The following is a 15,140-nucleotide window of genomic DNA, read 5'->3' on the forward strand; positions in this document are numbered from 1 at the left end:
GCTGAACCCTTCAATTCAGTTCAGTTCTGTGAATAAACAAGAGCTGTTTGAAGAATCGCTGTGTCATCTGATATGTTCACCCACAACTTAACACACACTGCCTCTGACCAGTGGAGGTGCATCACAGCCATTGTGACTAGCATGGACAGCATCAGGACAGGGGGGAAGGGGGGAAGCACTCCCCAAACAAAGAAGCATGCATCCCCATTCCCCCCCCCCCAGTGTTGGACTCACCTGCCAACATTTCTCCTATGAAAATAGGGATGTCCTATTCCATAATATTTTTTTTTTTTATTTCCAGCCCATCTATTTGACTGAGTTGGCCCGGCCACTCTGGGCGGCTTCCAACATATATAAAAACATAATGAAACATTGAACATTAAAAAATACTTACTGTTAAGTTGTGGGTGAACATATCAGACGACACAGAGATTCTTCAAACAGCTCTTATTTATTCACAGGCCAGAATAGAACTGAACTGAAGGGTTCAGTCAGTCTGCTTATATAGAGCTCCAGTACAATGTAACTGTAACAATTTTCTAAAACTATCCAATCACTGAACATCACTTTCGATCCCTTATTTGCATAACTATCTACAGTATCCCCCTGCTGGCCCAGGGTGAGCACTTCAGTACATATCACTTCCCTATACAGGGCTGCCTTCAGACGTCTTTTAAAGGTTGTATGGTTACTTATCTCCTTGGCTCGGGAGTCGCATAACTCCATACCCTCCAACATTTCTCTGATGGTAGAATAGGGACATCCTAAGGAAAAAGCGGGACCTTCCAGATCAAATCAGAAACCGGGATGGCTTCTGTAAATCCAGGACTGTCCCTGGAAAATAGGGACACTTGGAGAGTCTGCTGGACTCCTGTCATTAACATATACCGTTACTTCTCTTTCAGAGATCTTAACTTGGAGGTCACAACTTGCTCTCCTGGAAATATACTTTACCCCTTCCTTCTGTGTTGCTGCCCCAAAATTTGTTTCTGGTGCCTTATCCTCCATAACTTTTTCTCATCTCCTTTTAAAGCCATCCAAGGACAGTAGGATAACTACACAAGACGAGCCAGGTAACTTTTATGAATGAATGAATGAATGAATGAATGGGAAAGGGACCGTTCATTTTGCACAATTTCTCAGCTGTGACTCAGTGTGGCAAATCACAGCCTTTGTGCTTTGTGTGGGAGCCTTGCATCTTAATGTGGCAATTACCTTTCCAATTAGTGTTTTGTAGTGCAAAAGGGGGCACGGAGGTGTGCATTCGCAAACCTCTGTGGTGTTGCTGCGGCACAGCCATAACAAAGAAATCCTTCCTGCCCTGGGGAGCACCTTTCCTTAGAAAGCAGCATATTAGTTGTTTTGGTTAGTTAAGGCCCCTGTAGGACATTTCCTGCTTTAAGGCTGAATGATCACCCCAGGCCCTGCATCTCCACTGCGTAGCAGAACACGCGCCAGGGGAGAAATAAGGAAGAATGGCATATGGATACAGATAGTTACACTTTTCTGAGCAGTGAGAGACTCCAGGGGTTCTAAGAACTCTTTTGGGGTTCGGTTTCCTTGGAGTGAAGGTCAGTGGAGACTGTGATGTATTTAGGATACAGGCAACTCCCCATTTAAGCACATTCAAGGAACATGTTTTTTTCTGTTTCCTGGATGTTGTCACCAGCTCTGCTCCTGGATTTGATCTCGGTTCAGAAGAGTCCTTCGGATGAGATAGTGCTCCATATCAACAGAAAGGCTGCCAGAGCCACCACTGTCATCAGCTGAAGCTTTAAGAACTGTAACTTTAGGGACTTGTACTTGAGTTTGCTTTTCCCTCCTCCCTCCTCTTCCTTTTTCCTCATGTGTCATGCCTTCTTTTCTTTAAGATTGCAAGCCTGAGAGCAAGAACCGTCTTAGAACTGATATTTTTGGAAGCTCTTTCAGCTCATTTAGTGGTGTAAATACTGTGGATAGATAAATACGGCTGTGCCCTCTCTGGATTTTAGTGGGAACTGTGGCCACCTTTCTCTCTGTTTTACTTCCCAAGAGATCTGTTTTGGGGCCTGAGACTGAAACTGTTAAGTTGTGGGTGAACATATCAGACGACACAACAATTCTTCAAACAGCTCTTGTTTATTCACAGGCCAGAACAGAACAGAACTGAAGGGTTCAGTCAGCCTGCTTATATAGAGCTCCAGTACAACGTTACTGTAACAACTTTCTAAAACTATCCAATAACTGAATGTCACTTTCAATCCCTTATTTGCATAACTATCTACAGTATCCCCCTGCTGGCCCAGGGTGAGAACTTCAGTACATAACAGAAACAGTGAGTGGGCTTCTCAGAAAACAACAAGGAAAAACACGAAGGCAGACAGACTCAGGCTGCATACACACAATACATGTCAAGTACACATCCCTTGCCCAAGGTTCTGGAAATGATAGTTCCATTAAGGATAAACTACCATTCTCAGGATCCTTTGGGGAGAGTGCTTTAAACGTATGGTGCCAATTTGAATCCAGTAATGCCAATCAGATTGGAGTCAGCACTATGGCCAAATCTGTTGTTGCATCCTTTCACTTTAAGCCCTGTATTCCCACCGCTGGAAAATCCTCAGCAAATTATACAAGCATCTCCAGTTACCAAGGGTGGATTTTGGTGTTCTTGTGGGGTTTTTTTTATATATTTAAAAATGCAATTGCAGGCTAAGCACTGCTCACTTTACACAAATGCCTCTGGTACTGCAGCGGACTTCAAAGGACGTATATGTCATTAGAAATTGCGCAGTTCAAAGGGGGGGAAAGTGAGCTGTGCAGCACAAGGCAGCTGTCAGGGGAGGCAAAATAGGTCGGTCTCTCATATATATATATATATATATCCCGCCACAACGCTTTACTTGCTGAATTTTTCATTCATTTTAAGAATGCCTCTCAGGCCTTGTTGGCAAACCATGTTCCTGTTATTATTCATAAAGGAACATCTTGGGTTTTCGGCGGTTGGGGAGAGATGGCTCATTATCACCACAAAGCAATCGTAAGGCCCCGTATGTGAATGCTTCTGGGAGGGCAGCAACTCTCACTGAGGTAACCCCAGTGGCGTAGCGTGGGTTGTCAGCACCCAGGGCAAGGCAAGTAATTTGTGCCCCCTAACCGGTTGATTTGCGCCCCCTAACCAGTGGATTTGCGCCCCCTAACCCTAACCCCCAGATGTGGCGCCCGGTGCGGCCGGCCCCCCCTGCACCCCCCACGCTACGCCACTGGGTAACCCTGCCCTACAAACAACAACAACAATATGCAAAATGACATTCTTACACATTTGGCAGAGAAACATACTATTTCGAGCCAGGGCTGGCCCAAGACATTTTGCTGCCGGAGGCAAAACAGAAAATTCCGCCCCACCATGGCCTCCCCCTCGTCCGTCTCTGCTGCGTTCCTGTCGCCATGCACCACCCATCTGCCAAAAAGCACAGGAGTTGGATCTGCTGCCCCTCCCAGCTGCCCTGAGCCCGTTTGCTGCCTTGTTTTGGCATTATTAGGGCTGCCACCTTTTTCTGGCGCGTGCACACTGCTGAGTAAAACCTTGGGGGAGGCCCCAGCCCCTTCATTAAAAATTTGTGGGTGCTCAGGCACCCAAGACCCTGCATAGTCAGCGCCTATGCAAGAAATATACCCGTATTTTTCACTCTGTAAGATGCACCAGACCACAAGGCGCACCTAGTTTTTGGAGAAGGAAAACAAGAAAAAAATATTCTGAATCTCAGAAGCCAGAACAGCAAGAGGGATCGCTGCGCAGTGAAAGTAGCAATCCCTCTTGCTGTTCTGGCTTCTGGGATATCTGCGCAGCCTGCATTCGCTCCATAAGACACACACACATTTCCCCTTACTTTTAGGAGGGAGAAAGTGAGTCTTATAGAGCAAAAAATACGGTATTTCCAACAACTTGTGTGAAGTACTTGAGTACTTGGGTACTTGAACCATGCATGATTGACAAGCACATGTCTGGATCTCAGATTTCCCCCCTGACACCACACCTTTTCTAGGACATACTTATGGTGTTTTGATGATGCTGTGTGAAATGCATTATGGGAAATCGTGGGAACTCCTCAGAACCCAAGTGCCCTTCGTTCTGGGCTTTTTCTTCCTTGTTTTGCTTGGAACCTTACTGCAGCGATAAATGATCAGGCTTCCTAGCCACTGTTTCGCTTCAAATTTGCCTGGATGAGGTCTTCTTGCTTGAACCGGACAGATTCTGAACCCACAGGGCTAGACCCTAGCGAAACTGGGAAATGAATTAAGTATTATTATTATTATTATTATTATTATTATTATTATTAATTATTTATTCCCCAGCCACTCTGGGCGGCTCCCAACAGATTAAAAACAGAATAAAACATCAAATATTAAAACTTCCCTAAACCGTACCCCAATATTTTGTCCCTTTCATAAGGTACTTCCTTTGCCAAAAGCGAAAAACCAAAAAAGACTCAACACCAAAGATTAAAAACAGAATAATTAGTAGAAAGTCCTTGGGCACTTTCTGCATGTTAATGCATGCAGTCTATTTTGAATAAATTGCAAACTTGTGGGTGCAGTATGGAGAACTGAACTGAACTTCAGTTGCCAGCCTGAGGTTGGAACAATGAGAATAGGGGAGAAATAGAAACTGGTGGATTCACAGATCGCTAGAAAATGGGGCAAGGATGCTGGGTGTTATAGGCCACGGTTTGGAGGAGGATGTGGCACCCAACCACTGCTGATCTGACACCAGACTTTTGGGTGGGAAGGTTAAATGTCACACCCTGGGCACCCACTGCCGTGGGGCCGCGCCTGCTTCCTTGTATATAATGCTGTTTTTTAGAGTTTAAATTCTAGAGAGCCTTGGCAGGAAGGTGGCATATAAATCCAATAATTCCAATAAATAAATATCCACACTTTACACCAACGGTTGCATTTTATACACATTGCTTAGCTGGAGAATTGCACCGAAACATTTGGGAAAGCACATGTGTGCTTTTTAAGGTTGGCTGTGTTTCATTTCAGACATCGTTTTGGAAAAGGTGTGCTAGGTAGATTTGCCTTTAAAGGCAAACTGAACCAAATTTCTCCCCATCCTTAATCATCTTGCTGGCCGAGGGCAGAAAGGACGCGTTCCTGCTCACTTTCTCATTATTCGAGTTAGACTTTGTCCGCTGCTCATTCCGCACTAAAGCCTCTTTCCACCTGACAAAGGGGGGCAGTGATTAGAAAGCCAAACATAAAATAAAAATAAATCACAGTTGCCATGGTACAGGTGATCATGACCGCCTGAAAAGGTTTCCTCCGCAAGCGGAGCAGCCTAGGTGACTAACAAGTATATTATAAAGGAAGCTTTAGGGCAGGGACAGCCAACAAGGGTCCTGCCAAATGTCATCGGACTACAACTCCCATCGTGCTTCTCCATTGGCCATGCTGGCAGCAAAGGTGTCTCTTCAGAGTTCAGAGGAGTAGGTGCAGGCTCTCTAAAGACTGCAACTCCATGTGATATGGACCAGAGAAGGGATATATTTCCTCCTCGGGGCAATAGGTTAGCAGCACAGCATCTGCCTTGAAAGCAGAAGGTCACAGTTTCAATCCCTGGAATCTCCAGGTAAGGCTGGTTTCCTGCCTGAAACCCTGGAGAGCTGCTGTCAATCAGTGTAGAAAACACAGAATTACATGGATCAATGAGTCTGAGTCAGCATAAGACAGTTTCCTGTTCTCATGAGGACTCTCCTTCCAAGGATTCCTCGGACGTTCCAAATGTTCTTGGATTGCAGCTCCCCTCATGCTGCCTGGGGTGGTATCCAAATTTAGTAAAATCATTTAAAAACCTACATTTTTAGGTAATTGATTTTATTCTCATTTTATTATTAGGATTCGTTTTTGGATAACTTTTTTTGTAAAAACATATAATGCACTTACTACTTTTCTAATAAACTGTCTTACATTTTAGAAGGAAAAGCAGTTTGTCAATAAAGGACTAAAGCTGTTTTGCAATGTTTACATTCTGCCACTAGGTGTCACTATAGGTCTTAGTTGCACAACTAATACAGCAAGCAATGCCTTTTTATTTAAAAAAACAAACAAGCAGGGAGACAATCATCGCTTGTAAACAGCTAAGTCTGGGGTGCTCAATTTAAATTCCCCACAATGCCCTAGGACTATGCTGCATCAAATTGGGGCATTGTTGAAAATTTAAAATGATGGGTGGTTTCCCAGACTCAGCCACAGGTGCCACAATCTTACTGCTAGGACAACAGATAGCACTGGTGAGCCCCACAAGGACATTTTGACCCCTGGAACCTGCCAGAGGGCTCCGGTGCTGATACTGTCTGGCGATTCTAGAAAGAAATCCGCCTTAGCAACTGCCCAAAGCTTTTTAGCATACTTGAAGTCATTGGTTGCTCAACGGCAGAAAAATAAACCTATTTTGCTCCTTTACCAAGAGAAAGAAGAAAACTAAATTTGCATTTCCTAACCTATATATCAGCAGGCTACACAGAGATGCAATATTCTCTCCCTCCCTCACCCCCCCATCTAAGCAATTTAGCTGCAAATCTCTGCCACCCAACTTGATAAAAGAGCACTCACCATTTTTCACTCTCCGCGCATACTAAAAATCTGAAATAATCATGGCAATTAGAGATAATTACAGTTATTTTGAAATAGGAATTCGAGTTGGATTCTGACTCGGCATCCAAGAGAGAGAGAAAGGGGAGGAAAAAAAGAAAAGGAAGGGGAAAGAAAACCTGAGGAGGGCTGCCCCATTTATCATGCAAACTACTCACTCCTTTAGTTGATGATTTGCCAGATCTTTCTGTTTAAGGATTCTCTGTATAAATTACTGGATGAGAGACAAGTGCAGCAGAAGCTGCCTGCCTGCTGTTGCTTAGCATAGCATGCGGGTTAGTTCTGCAAAAAAGAAAAAAGGCATAAGCTTGGATTAAAAAATGCAGAGTCATAGAATGGTGCTTGCCACCTCTCATCGCAGCTGCATGCACCTTGTATTAATGTGTTATTTACTAAAGGAAAAGCTCTGCCATATGCTTGTCTTTCACTAAAGCAATATGAAAGGACTGTATGCAATCAGCACACAAACACAAAAATATTGAAAGCCTGGGCAAGAGTACCAAAAAAGACTGTGGGCGCTGTCTTAAATGTGTGCACATAACAAACCTATTGTTGGAAGATTGGGTGGAACTCAGTTTGCAGGAGGAGGTTTTTTGCACAAGTTAAGGCAGCTAGAGATAGGGACCTCCAGATTCCCAGACTAAACCCTGCATCCTTAACCTCTTGAGCCAGCCTCAGCCTGGCGAAACCCAGCCAGATTGGGGGGGGGGGGTATAAATAATAAAACTATTATTATTATTATTATTATTATTATTATTATTATTATTATTATCATTATTATTAACCTCGCTGTCTCTCCCATGTTAGACAGATGTTCTCATATTGTGCTCTGCTTACAAGCTTCTCATACTTCTCTCTGCCTTGTTCTTCTCTAGACTAGAGCACAGCTGTCAACTTTCAGATTTGAAAATAAGGGATCAGCAGCCTCACCTGTCCTGGGGATATCTAACAATCTGGGATAGCAGCGGGAAACAGCGCTGGAATAAGGGAATTTCCCACAAAAGAAAGGGAAGGTTGACAGCTATGGACTAGAGCAAAAACACTTTCCTACAGTACGTATTTCCTACAATAAACACAGTGCCAGATTTACTGAGGTGCGAGCGGTTCCCACGAATTGGGCGCCAAACCGATGGGTTCAAAATTGAGAAGCTCCATAATTGAGAAGATCCATTTGGGGGCACCAAATTTTGGGCACACTCAGGGCACCATATTACGAAGGATTCCCAAAGTCCGTTCCTGATAAGCAACTTCTTTATTTTCTTGCCTGTAGTCACCTGTGTTGTGTGATTGCAACAGGTAAAGTCTACTTTCAAACTGAGATTCACTAGTTTAAACGCTGGCCACTCTGCACACAGGTTTCAATAGGTACAGTGGTACCTCAGGTTAAGTACTTAATTCATTCCGGAGGTCCATTCTTAACCTGAAGCACCACTTTAGCTAATGGGGCCTCCTGCTGCTGCCGTGCTGCCGGAGCACAATTTCTGTTCTCATCCTGAAGCAAAGTTCTTAACCTGAGGTACTATTTCTGGGTTAGCAGAGTCTGTAACCTGAAGCGTATGCAACCTGAAGTGTATGTAACCCAAGGTACCACTGTAATAAGCTCTGTTATCCTATTGCATATGGAGATTCATGTTGGCCTTAGCACTCTCTCTGCAGCCAGGATTTGGAGCATTTGCAAGCTGGATCCTGGCGAGGGGTAGAATTCTACTGCACTGTCATTAAGCAATGGCAAGGGCAGGGAAAATGTGGCACAGTCCAGACATTAGGACTACAACTCCCATCATCCTTAACCCTTGGCCATGCTGATAGGGGTTGAACTCCAACATCTTGAGGGCCGCAGGTTCCTGATCCCTGAATGATGGGATCATAGAATCATAGAGTTGGTAGTGACCACGAAGACCATTTACTCCAACCCCCTGCAATGCAGGAATCTTTTGCCCAACGTGGGGCTCGAACCCACAGCCCTGAGATTCAGCGTCTCATGCTCTGCCAACTGAGCTACCAAGGATGGTTGCTTTTTCATCCAAAGAAGAAGAAGAAACACCTCCAAACGTATCTCATGAAAGCCTTTAATTAAGGTAAATTGGCTTGTCAGGAGGAGGAAGAGGAAAACAGTTCCTCTCCATTTTTGTTTTTTGCTGTAATTGACTTGTAATATTGTTTGCTAGATTTTGTAATAACTCATCTAGTTGGCATAATAATAATGCCCTCACATGCACACATCTAAAATATTGCAGTTGCTATATTTAACATTCTTACCACAGTCCCTACTTGCTTATAATAAGGAAATCTGGTAGTTAAGAATGGAAGAATTTCCTCGCTGAGTCAGGCTTTGGTCCATCTCATTCGGCATCCTGTTTCCAAAATATGCTTTCTCCTGGAGACCCCATATATCCTCCAAGGAGGGACACTTGCCTTCCCCTGGAAAATCATTCAGAGTCTTCTGGATCAGGCCAATGGCCCATCTAGTCCAACCAGGTGTCCCTACAGTGGCCAACCAGATGATTATGGGAAGCCCCAAAGCAACAGTATTCTCCCAACTTGCGATTCCCGGCAGCTCCCATTCAGAAGTATCATTGCCTCCGCCCACCACTGGGGTCCAGGTCCTAACAGATGAGCCCTGTCTCTCAGCCACAATATGCACTTGAAAAAGCACTATTACCAATCGTTTGTTAAGGGCTGCGGCCTCAGAGGGTGGCAGTTCACAGCACCCTTAACAAACTGCGGCTCTTCTCCCTTACCAGTCACAACGGGCAACAGTCATCGCCGTCAAACTGACATTTCTAAGATGTCTGCAGGAGTATGTGTGTGTGTGTGTGTGTGTCCACATCACTGAAAGCTCTGCTCTCCCTGCTGAACACTGCACTTGTTTGCTCTGCAAGAACCTGCCCTCCCCTGATTTAAAGAGCCAAGAGGATGCTCGTTCTTTGGGTCTAAAAATAGACTGGGAAAACATAATTGCCCTATTGTATACTATTGACAGATCAAAACCAGCCCTCCCCCTTCAGCTGGTGGCTTGTGCAACCATTTAGAACAGGAGTAGGCAAACTAAGGCCCGGGGGCCGGATCCAGCCCAATCGTCTTCTAAATCCAGCCCGCAGCTGGTCCGGGAATCAGCGTGTTTTTACATGAGTAGAATGTGTCCTTTTATTTAAAATGCATCTCTGGGTTATTTGCGGGGCCTGCCTGGTATTTTTACATGAGTAGAATGCGTGCTTTTATTAAAAATGCATCTCTAGGTTATTTGTGGGGCATAGGAATTCGTTCATATATTTTTTTCAAAATATAGTCCGGCCCCCCACAAGGTCTGAGGGACAGTGGACCGGCCCCCTGCTGAAAAAGTTTGCTGACCCCTGATTTAGAAGCATATGCAGACCCCGGAAACATAAAGCATCCTCCACATGCTCAGAGATTTAACATCAATAAATTTTGAGGAAGGAGCCCCACCTTAGAGGATCGGTGTAGCATGCTGGTTGAAAGACTAGGCTGCCAATCGGAGAGCACATCTACACCTTACATGCAAAGCAGGCATGTGGAACCTTTGGTCCTCCAGGTGTTGCCAAACTACAATTCCCAACAGCCTCAGCAAGCGAGGCCCTTGGCCAGGGAAGATGGGACTTGCAGTTCGGAAGCACCTGGAGGGCTCAAGGTTCCTGGCACCTGATTTAAAACACTCTTATGCCACTCTAACAGTCCTGGCTTTCACCACCAGAGTATCCTGGGAACTGTAGTTGGTTAAGGGTGCTGAGATTGGGAGCTCTGTGACAAACTAACTACAGTTCCCAGGATTCCGCAGGGGGAGCTGTGACTGTTAAAGTGATATAAGAGTGTTTTAAATGTACAGAGTTGTACATAGCAAAATTTTATGCAGTGTAGAGTCATTGAAATTAATGGACCCAGGTGATATCACTGGGGCTTGGCCCTACAACATCACCAGGGGGGCTTGCCCCTACATCTCAGGTTTGTGCCCTGAAATCTCAAGCTCTGGGATGCTCTTTACCTGGCAATCCTACTCATTAAATAATATGAGATAGCATTAATCTGGTTTCTATTAATATTGGGTCTGATGTAATGTTAACACTGGGAATCTTTTAAAGCACTTTGTGGTTTTGCTTCATTTTCCTATTTTTTTTTTATAATGCTTTCATAAACTCCATTATGCAGCTACCTCTTTTTTTCACCTCTATCATTATACACCGTGTTTTTGACTATTCTGGATGTGTCTAAGAGGCTAGAGTTAAAATTCCTTCTCCTTTTAGCAGTGCATATTCATTTGGTCAAGAACGCAGCAGGTTGCTGGGTACAATTCTACACATCCTTTCCCCACCCTATTCTGCATTGATGCCACATAAGGTAAAGGGACCCCTGACCATTAAGTCCAGTCGTGGACGACTCTGAGGTTGCAGCGCTTATCTCGCTTTACTGGCCGAGAGAGCCGGCGTTTGCCCTCAGACAGTTTTTCCGGGTCATGTGGCCAGCATGACTAAGCCACTTCTGGCGAACCAGAGCAGCGCACGGAAACGCCATTTACCTTCCCGCCGGAGCGGTACCTATTTATCTACTTGCACTGGCGTGCTTTCAAACTGCTAGGTTGGCAGGAGCAGGGACTGAGCAATGGAAGCTCACACCGTCATGGGGATTCGAACCGCTGACCTTCTGTTCAGCAAGCCCTAGGCTCTGTAGTTTAGACCACAGCACCACCCTTATTGATGCCACATAGGTGGTGGCAAATGCAGCATGCATTCCAGGCATGCAACTCCCACCCCGCAACCCCAAAGAATCATGGGAATTGCCATTCGCTAAGGATTCTGGGAACTGCAACTCTAGAGGGGATAAACTGCAAATCCCAGGATGCTTTGAGGAAAGTCATGTGCTTTGAATGTGGGTGGCAGTCTTGTTATTTGGCAACGTTCTATTTTCTGGTTGTATCATTTATCTACTTCAGTAGAGGAACTCATTCCGTTATTGATTTAATCTTGCACTGGTTGATGCAAACTTCCAAAATATTAGCAGAAATTTCTTTTGTGAGGTGGGGAGGCCTAGCCCAAAGGCAGAGGAGGTGCTTGGCATGCAGAAGGGCCCAGGATCAATCTCTAGCATCTCTTGTATTAAAGCGGGCCTGAGGAACCTTTGGTCTTCCAGCTGTTGCTGAACTACAACTCCCATTGTCCCCCAGCCAGTGGCTATGCTTGCTGGGCCTGGTGGCAGCTGTCATTCAACAACGTCTGGGGACCAGAGGTTCCCCACACCTGTGTTGAAAGGATTCGGTAATAGATCAAGTGTGAGGAGCCTTTGGCCCTTCTCCTGTTGGAAAACTCCAGCTCCCATCAACCACACCAGGATGACCATGGAAGATAGGAGTTGTAGTTCAGCAGCGTTTGGAGGGCCACAGATTCCTCACACCTGATGTAGAAGGCGATGGCAAAGACTCCTCCCTGCTCCAGACTCTTGAGAGCCACCAGCAGAGTCGGCAATGCTGGACCAGAGGGATAAATAGCTTGACCTGGTAGTACAAGACAGCTCTCAGTGCAGCCGAGAGGCTAGTTTTTTACATGCAGGGAATATTGTTATTTGGAGGAGGATTCAGCCTCGTGAGCTAAAGTGGCACAGGCCAGACACAGGTTAACTGACAACTCACTGGAACTTGTTGTTATTTAGTCGTTTAGTCATGTCCGACTCTTCGTGACCCCATGGACCAGAGCACGCCAGGCACTCCTGTCTTCCACTGCTTCCTGCAGTTTGGTCAGACTCATGTTTGTAGCTTTGAGAACACTGTCCAACCATCTCGTCCTCTGTCGTCCCCTTCTTCTTGTGCCCTCCATCTTTCCCAACATCAGGGTCTTTTCCAGGGAGTCTTCTCTTTTCATGAGGTGGCCAAAGTATTGGAGCCTCAGCTTCAGGATCTGTCCTTCCAGTGAGCACTCAGGGCTGATTTCCTTCAGAATGGAGAGGTTTGATCTTCTTGCAGTCCATGGGACTCTCAAGAGTCTCCTCCAGCACCATAATTAAACCACCTCAAAACAACCAGGTAAGGTAGTAGGTCTTTCTGATTCAGCTACAGCCAATGTTTTCCAGGCTTTTTGACTTCTGCAAATCCTTTCTGCACCAGCTCAGTGGCGAAGGATTGTGGGGTGATTGGCAAAGAACACCTGCTCAGTATTTGTGGCAGGCTGCCCTAGCCTTTACCTGCCCCATCCCCATAAACTGACATATGTCAGTTTCAAAACAGCAGTCTCCCCTACAGCCACACAAATTGGTAGGAGTTGCAGGCAAGCTGCCTCCTGGGGTGGATCTCTTCGATTATCAATTGACCACCGTTACTGAGGAACAGACTTTAAAGGTAAAGGTAAAGGTACCCCTGCCCGTACGGGCCAGTCTTGACAGACTCTGGGGTTGTGCGCCCATCTCACTTAAGAGGCCAGGGGCCAGCGCTGTCCGGAGACACTTCCGGGTCACGTGGCCAGCGTGACATCGCTGCTCTGGCGAGCCAGAGCCGCACACGGAAACGCCGTTTACCTTCCCGCTGGTAAGCGGTCCCTATTTATCTACTTGCACCCGGAGGTGCTTTCGAACTGCTAGGTTGGCAGGCACTGGGACCGAGCAGCGGGAGCGCACCCCGCTGCAGGGATTCGAACCGCTGACCTTTTGATCGGCAAGTCCTAGGCGCTGAGGCTTTAACCCACAGCGCCACCTGCGTCCCTGCGCCACCTGCGTCCCTGCGCCACCTGCGTCCCTTTGAGCAAGGGAAAAAGCCTGTCTGCTGGATGATGCCCAAAGGCCCATGTAGCATCCTCTTCACTCACAGTGACCAATCAAATGCCTCAATGAGAGGCTCGCAAGCAACACCTGAGCTCAACACCAGCTCTTCCCACCTGAGACTGCCTTACCCATTGTGGCTAGTAGCCACCTACGGCCCTTGCCTCCAATTGGAGTGTTAAAGTAGCCCAGGGTGTTGTGGACTCAACTTGCCTCATTATCATTGCAGACTCTCCATATCAAACAAAATACTTCAAAAATCAATGCTGAGTTTCATATGGAAAGCAGACTCCAGAATGCCTGATTTCCCCCCCTTAAATAAAACACCTTCATATTTTAGCCTGGTTGCATAACCCTGAATGATGGTATGTAAGAGGCAACCTTTTGGTGCAACAGTTTGGGTACCTCTATAATTTGCAGGGTCCTCCTTGTATTAGAACTGCTGAGGCCTGTTACACCCCTCATTTAAATTTTTATTTGATTTGTGCCCCTTGGGGGTAAAAGGGAAGGTGAACTACCTTTGATTTTATTGCTTGGCTGAAACACATTAAAAAGTTCTACCACACACAGACCCCAAATTCTGCAGCCTGAAAAAAATGAATTCTGAAGCATGTGTTGTGTAAATCTGCATGTAATTGTATATCACACTTCAAACAGCCTCTCCTCACGTTGGTCAAAATAATTATTAAAAAACGGAATGCTTTTCCAACCTGTAATTCTCTACCTGAAGTGTGAATGAAAACCATCTAGAACCCATTTAGCTTCCTAAATGCTACTGCATCCAGGGGTCTTTACAGCATCTCCTCTTCCCATTGAGATGTGCCTTCTTTTGTAGAAGCATTTAGGAGGGGAAGGGAACCCAGCCACAAACTTGGTTTAATATAGTTAATTCTGAATATTTCTATTGCCACAATGAGGACTAGTTTTGCTAACACCAGGTGCAGTACCAAGCCATCTCACCCCAAGATATCCCAGTCAGAAGAAAAGCACTTTTATCCTTAAATGACTTCTCTGCTGCCTTTCAGGAACAGGTTCTGAACTTGTGCAAATGGTCAACAACAGTGCCCCTCTAGAAGCACACGGGGGTTTCCGAAGGCTGAGATCTCCCTCAGGAGACAGTGTTGGGTAGTGGTTAAGAGTGCTGGAGGCCAGGGTTCAAATCCCTGCCCGTGAAACTCACTGGGTGACCTTGGGCCACTCGCAACAACCCCCTCAGCCTTACCTGCTTCACAGGGTTGTTGTGAGAATAAAATGGGGAGGGAGAGAGCCATTTATACCACCTTGAGTTCCTTAGAGGAAAGTTGGGGTGTGAGTTATAAATAATACCCCGCCCCTCAAAAGTAACTCAAGTTGCACTCTGCATAGAAATTAGACAGTGTTGACCATGTACACACTCTAAGTTAAGAACGTATCTTAGGTAAAGGTAAAGGGACCCCTGACCATTAGGTCCAGTCGTGGCCGACTCTGGGGTTGCAGCGCTCATCGCACTTTATTGGCCGAGGGAGCTGGCATACAGCTTCCGGGTCATGTCACCAGCATGACTAAGCCGCTTCTGGCGAACCAGAGCAGCGCACGGAAATGCCGTTTACCTTCCCACCGGAATGGTACCTATTTATCTACTTGCACTTTGACATGCTTTCAAACTGCTAGGTTGGCAGGAGCAGGGGCCGAGCAATGGGAGCTCACCCCGTCACAGGGATTTGAACCACCGACCTTCTGATCAGCAAGTCCTAGGCTCTGTGGTTTAACCC

The sequence above is a fragment of the Podarcis cretensis genome, assembly GCF_951804945.1.
Source record: "Podarcis cretensis genome assembly, chromosome: 15".
Taxonomy (NCBI): domain Eukaryota; kingdom Metazoa; phylum Chordata; class Lepidosauria; order Squamata; family Lacertidae; genus Podarcis; species Podarcis cretensis.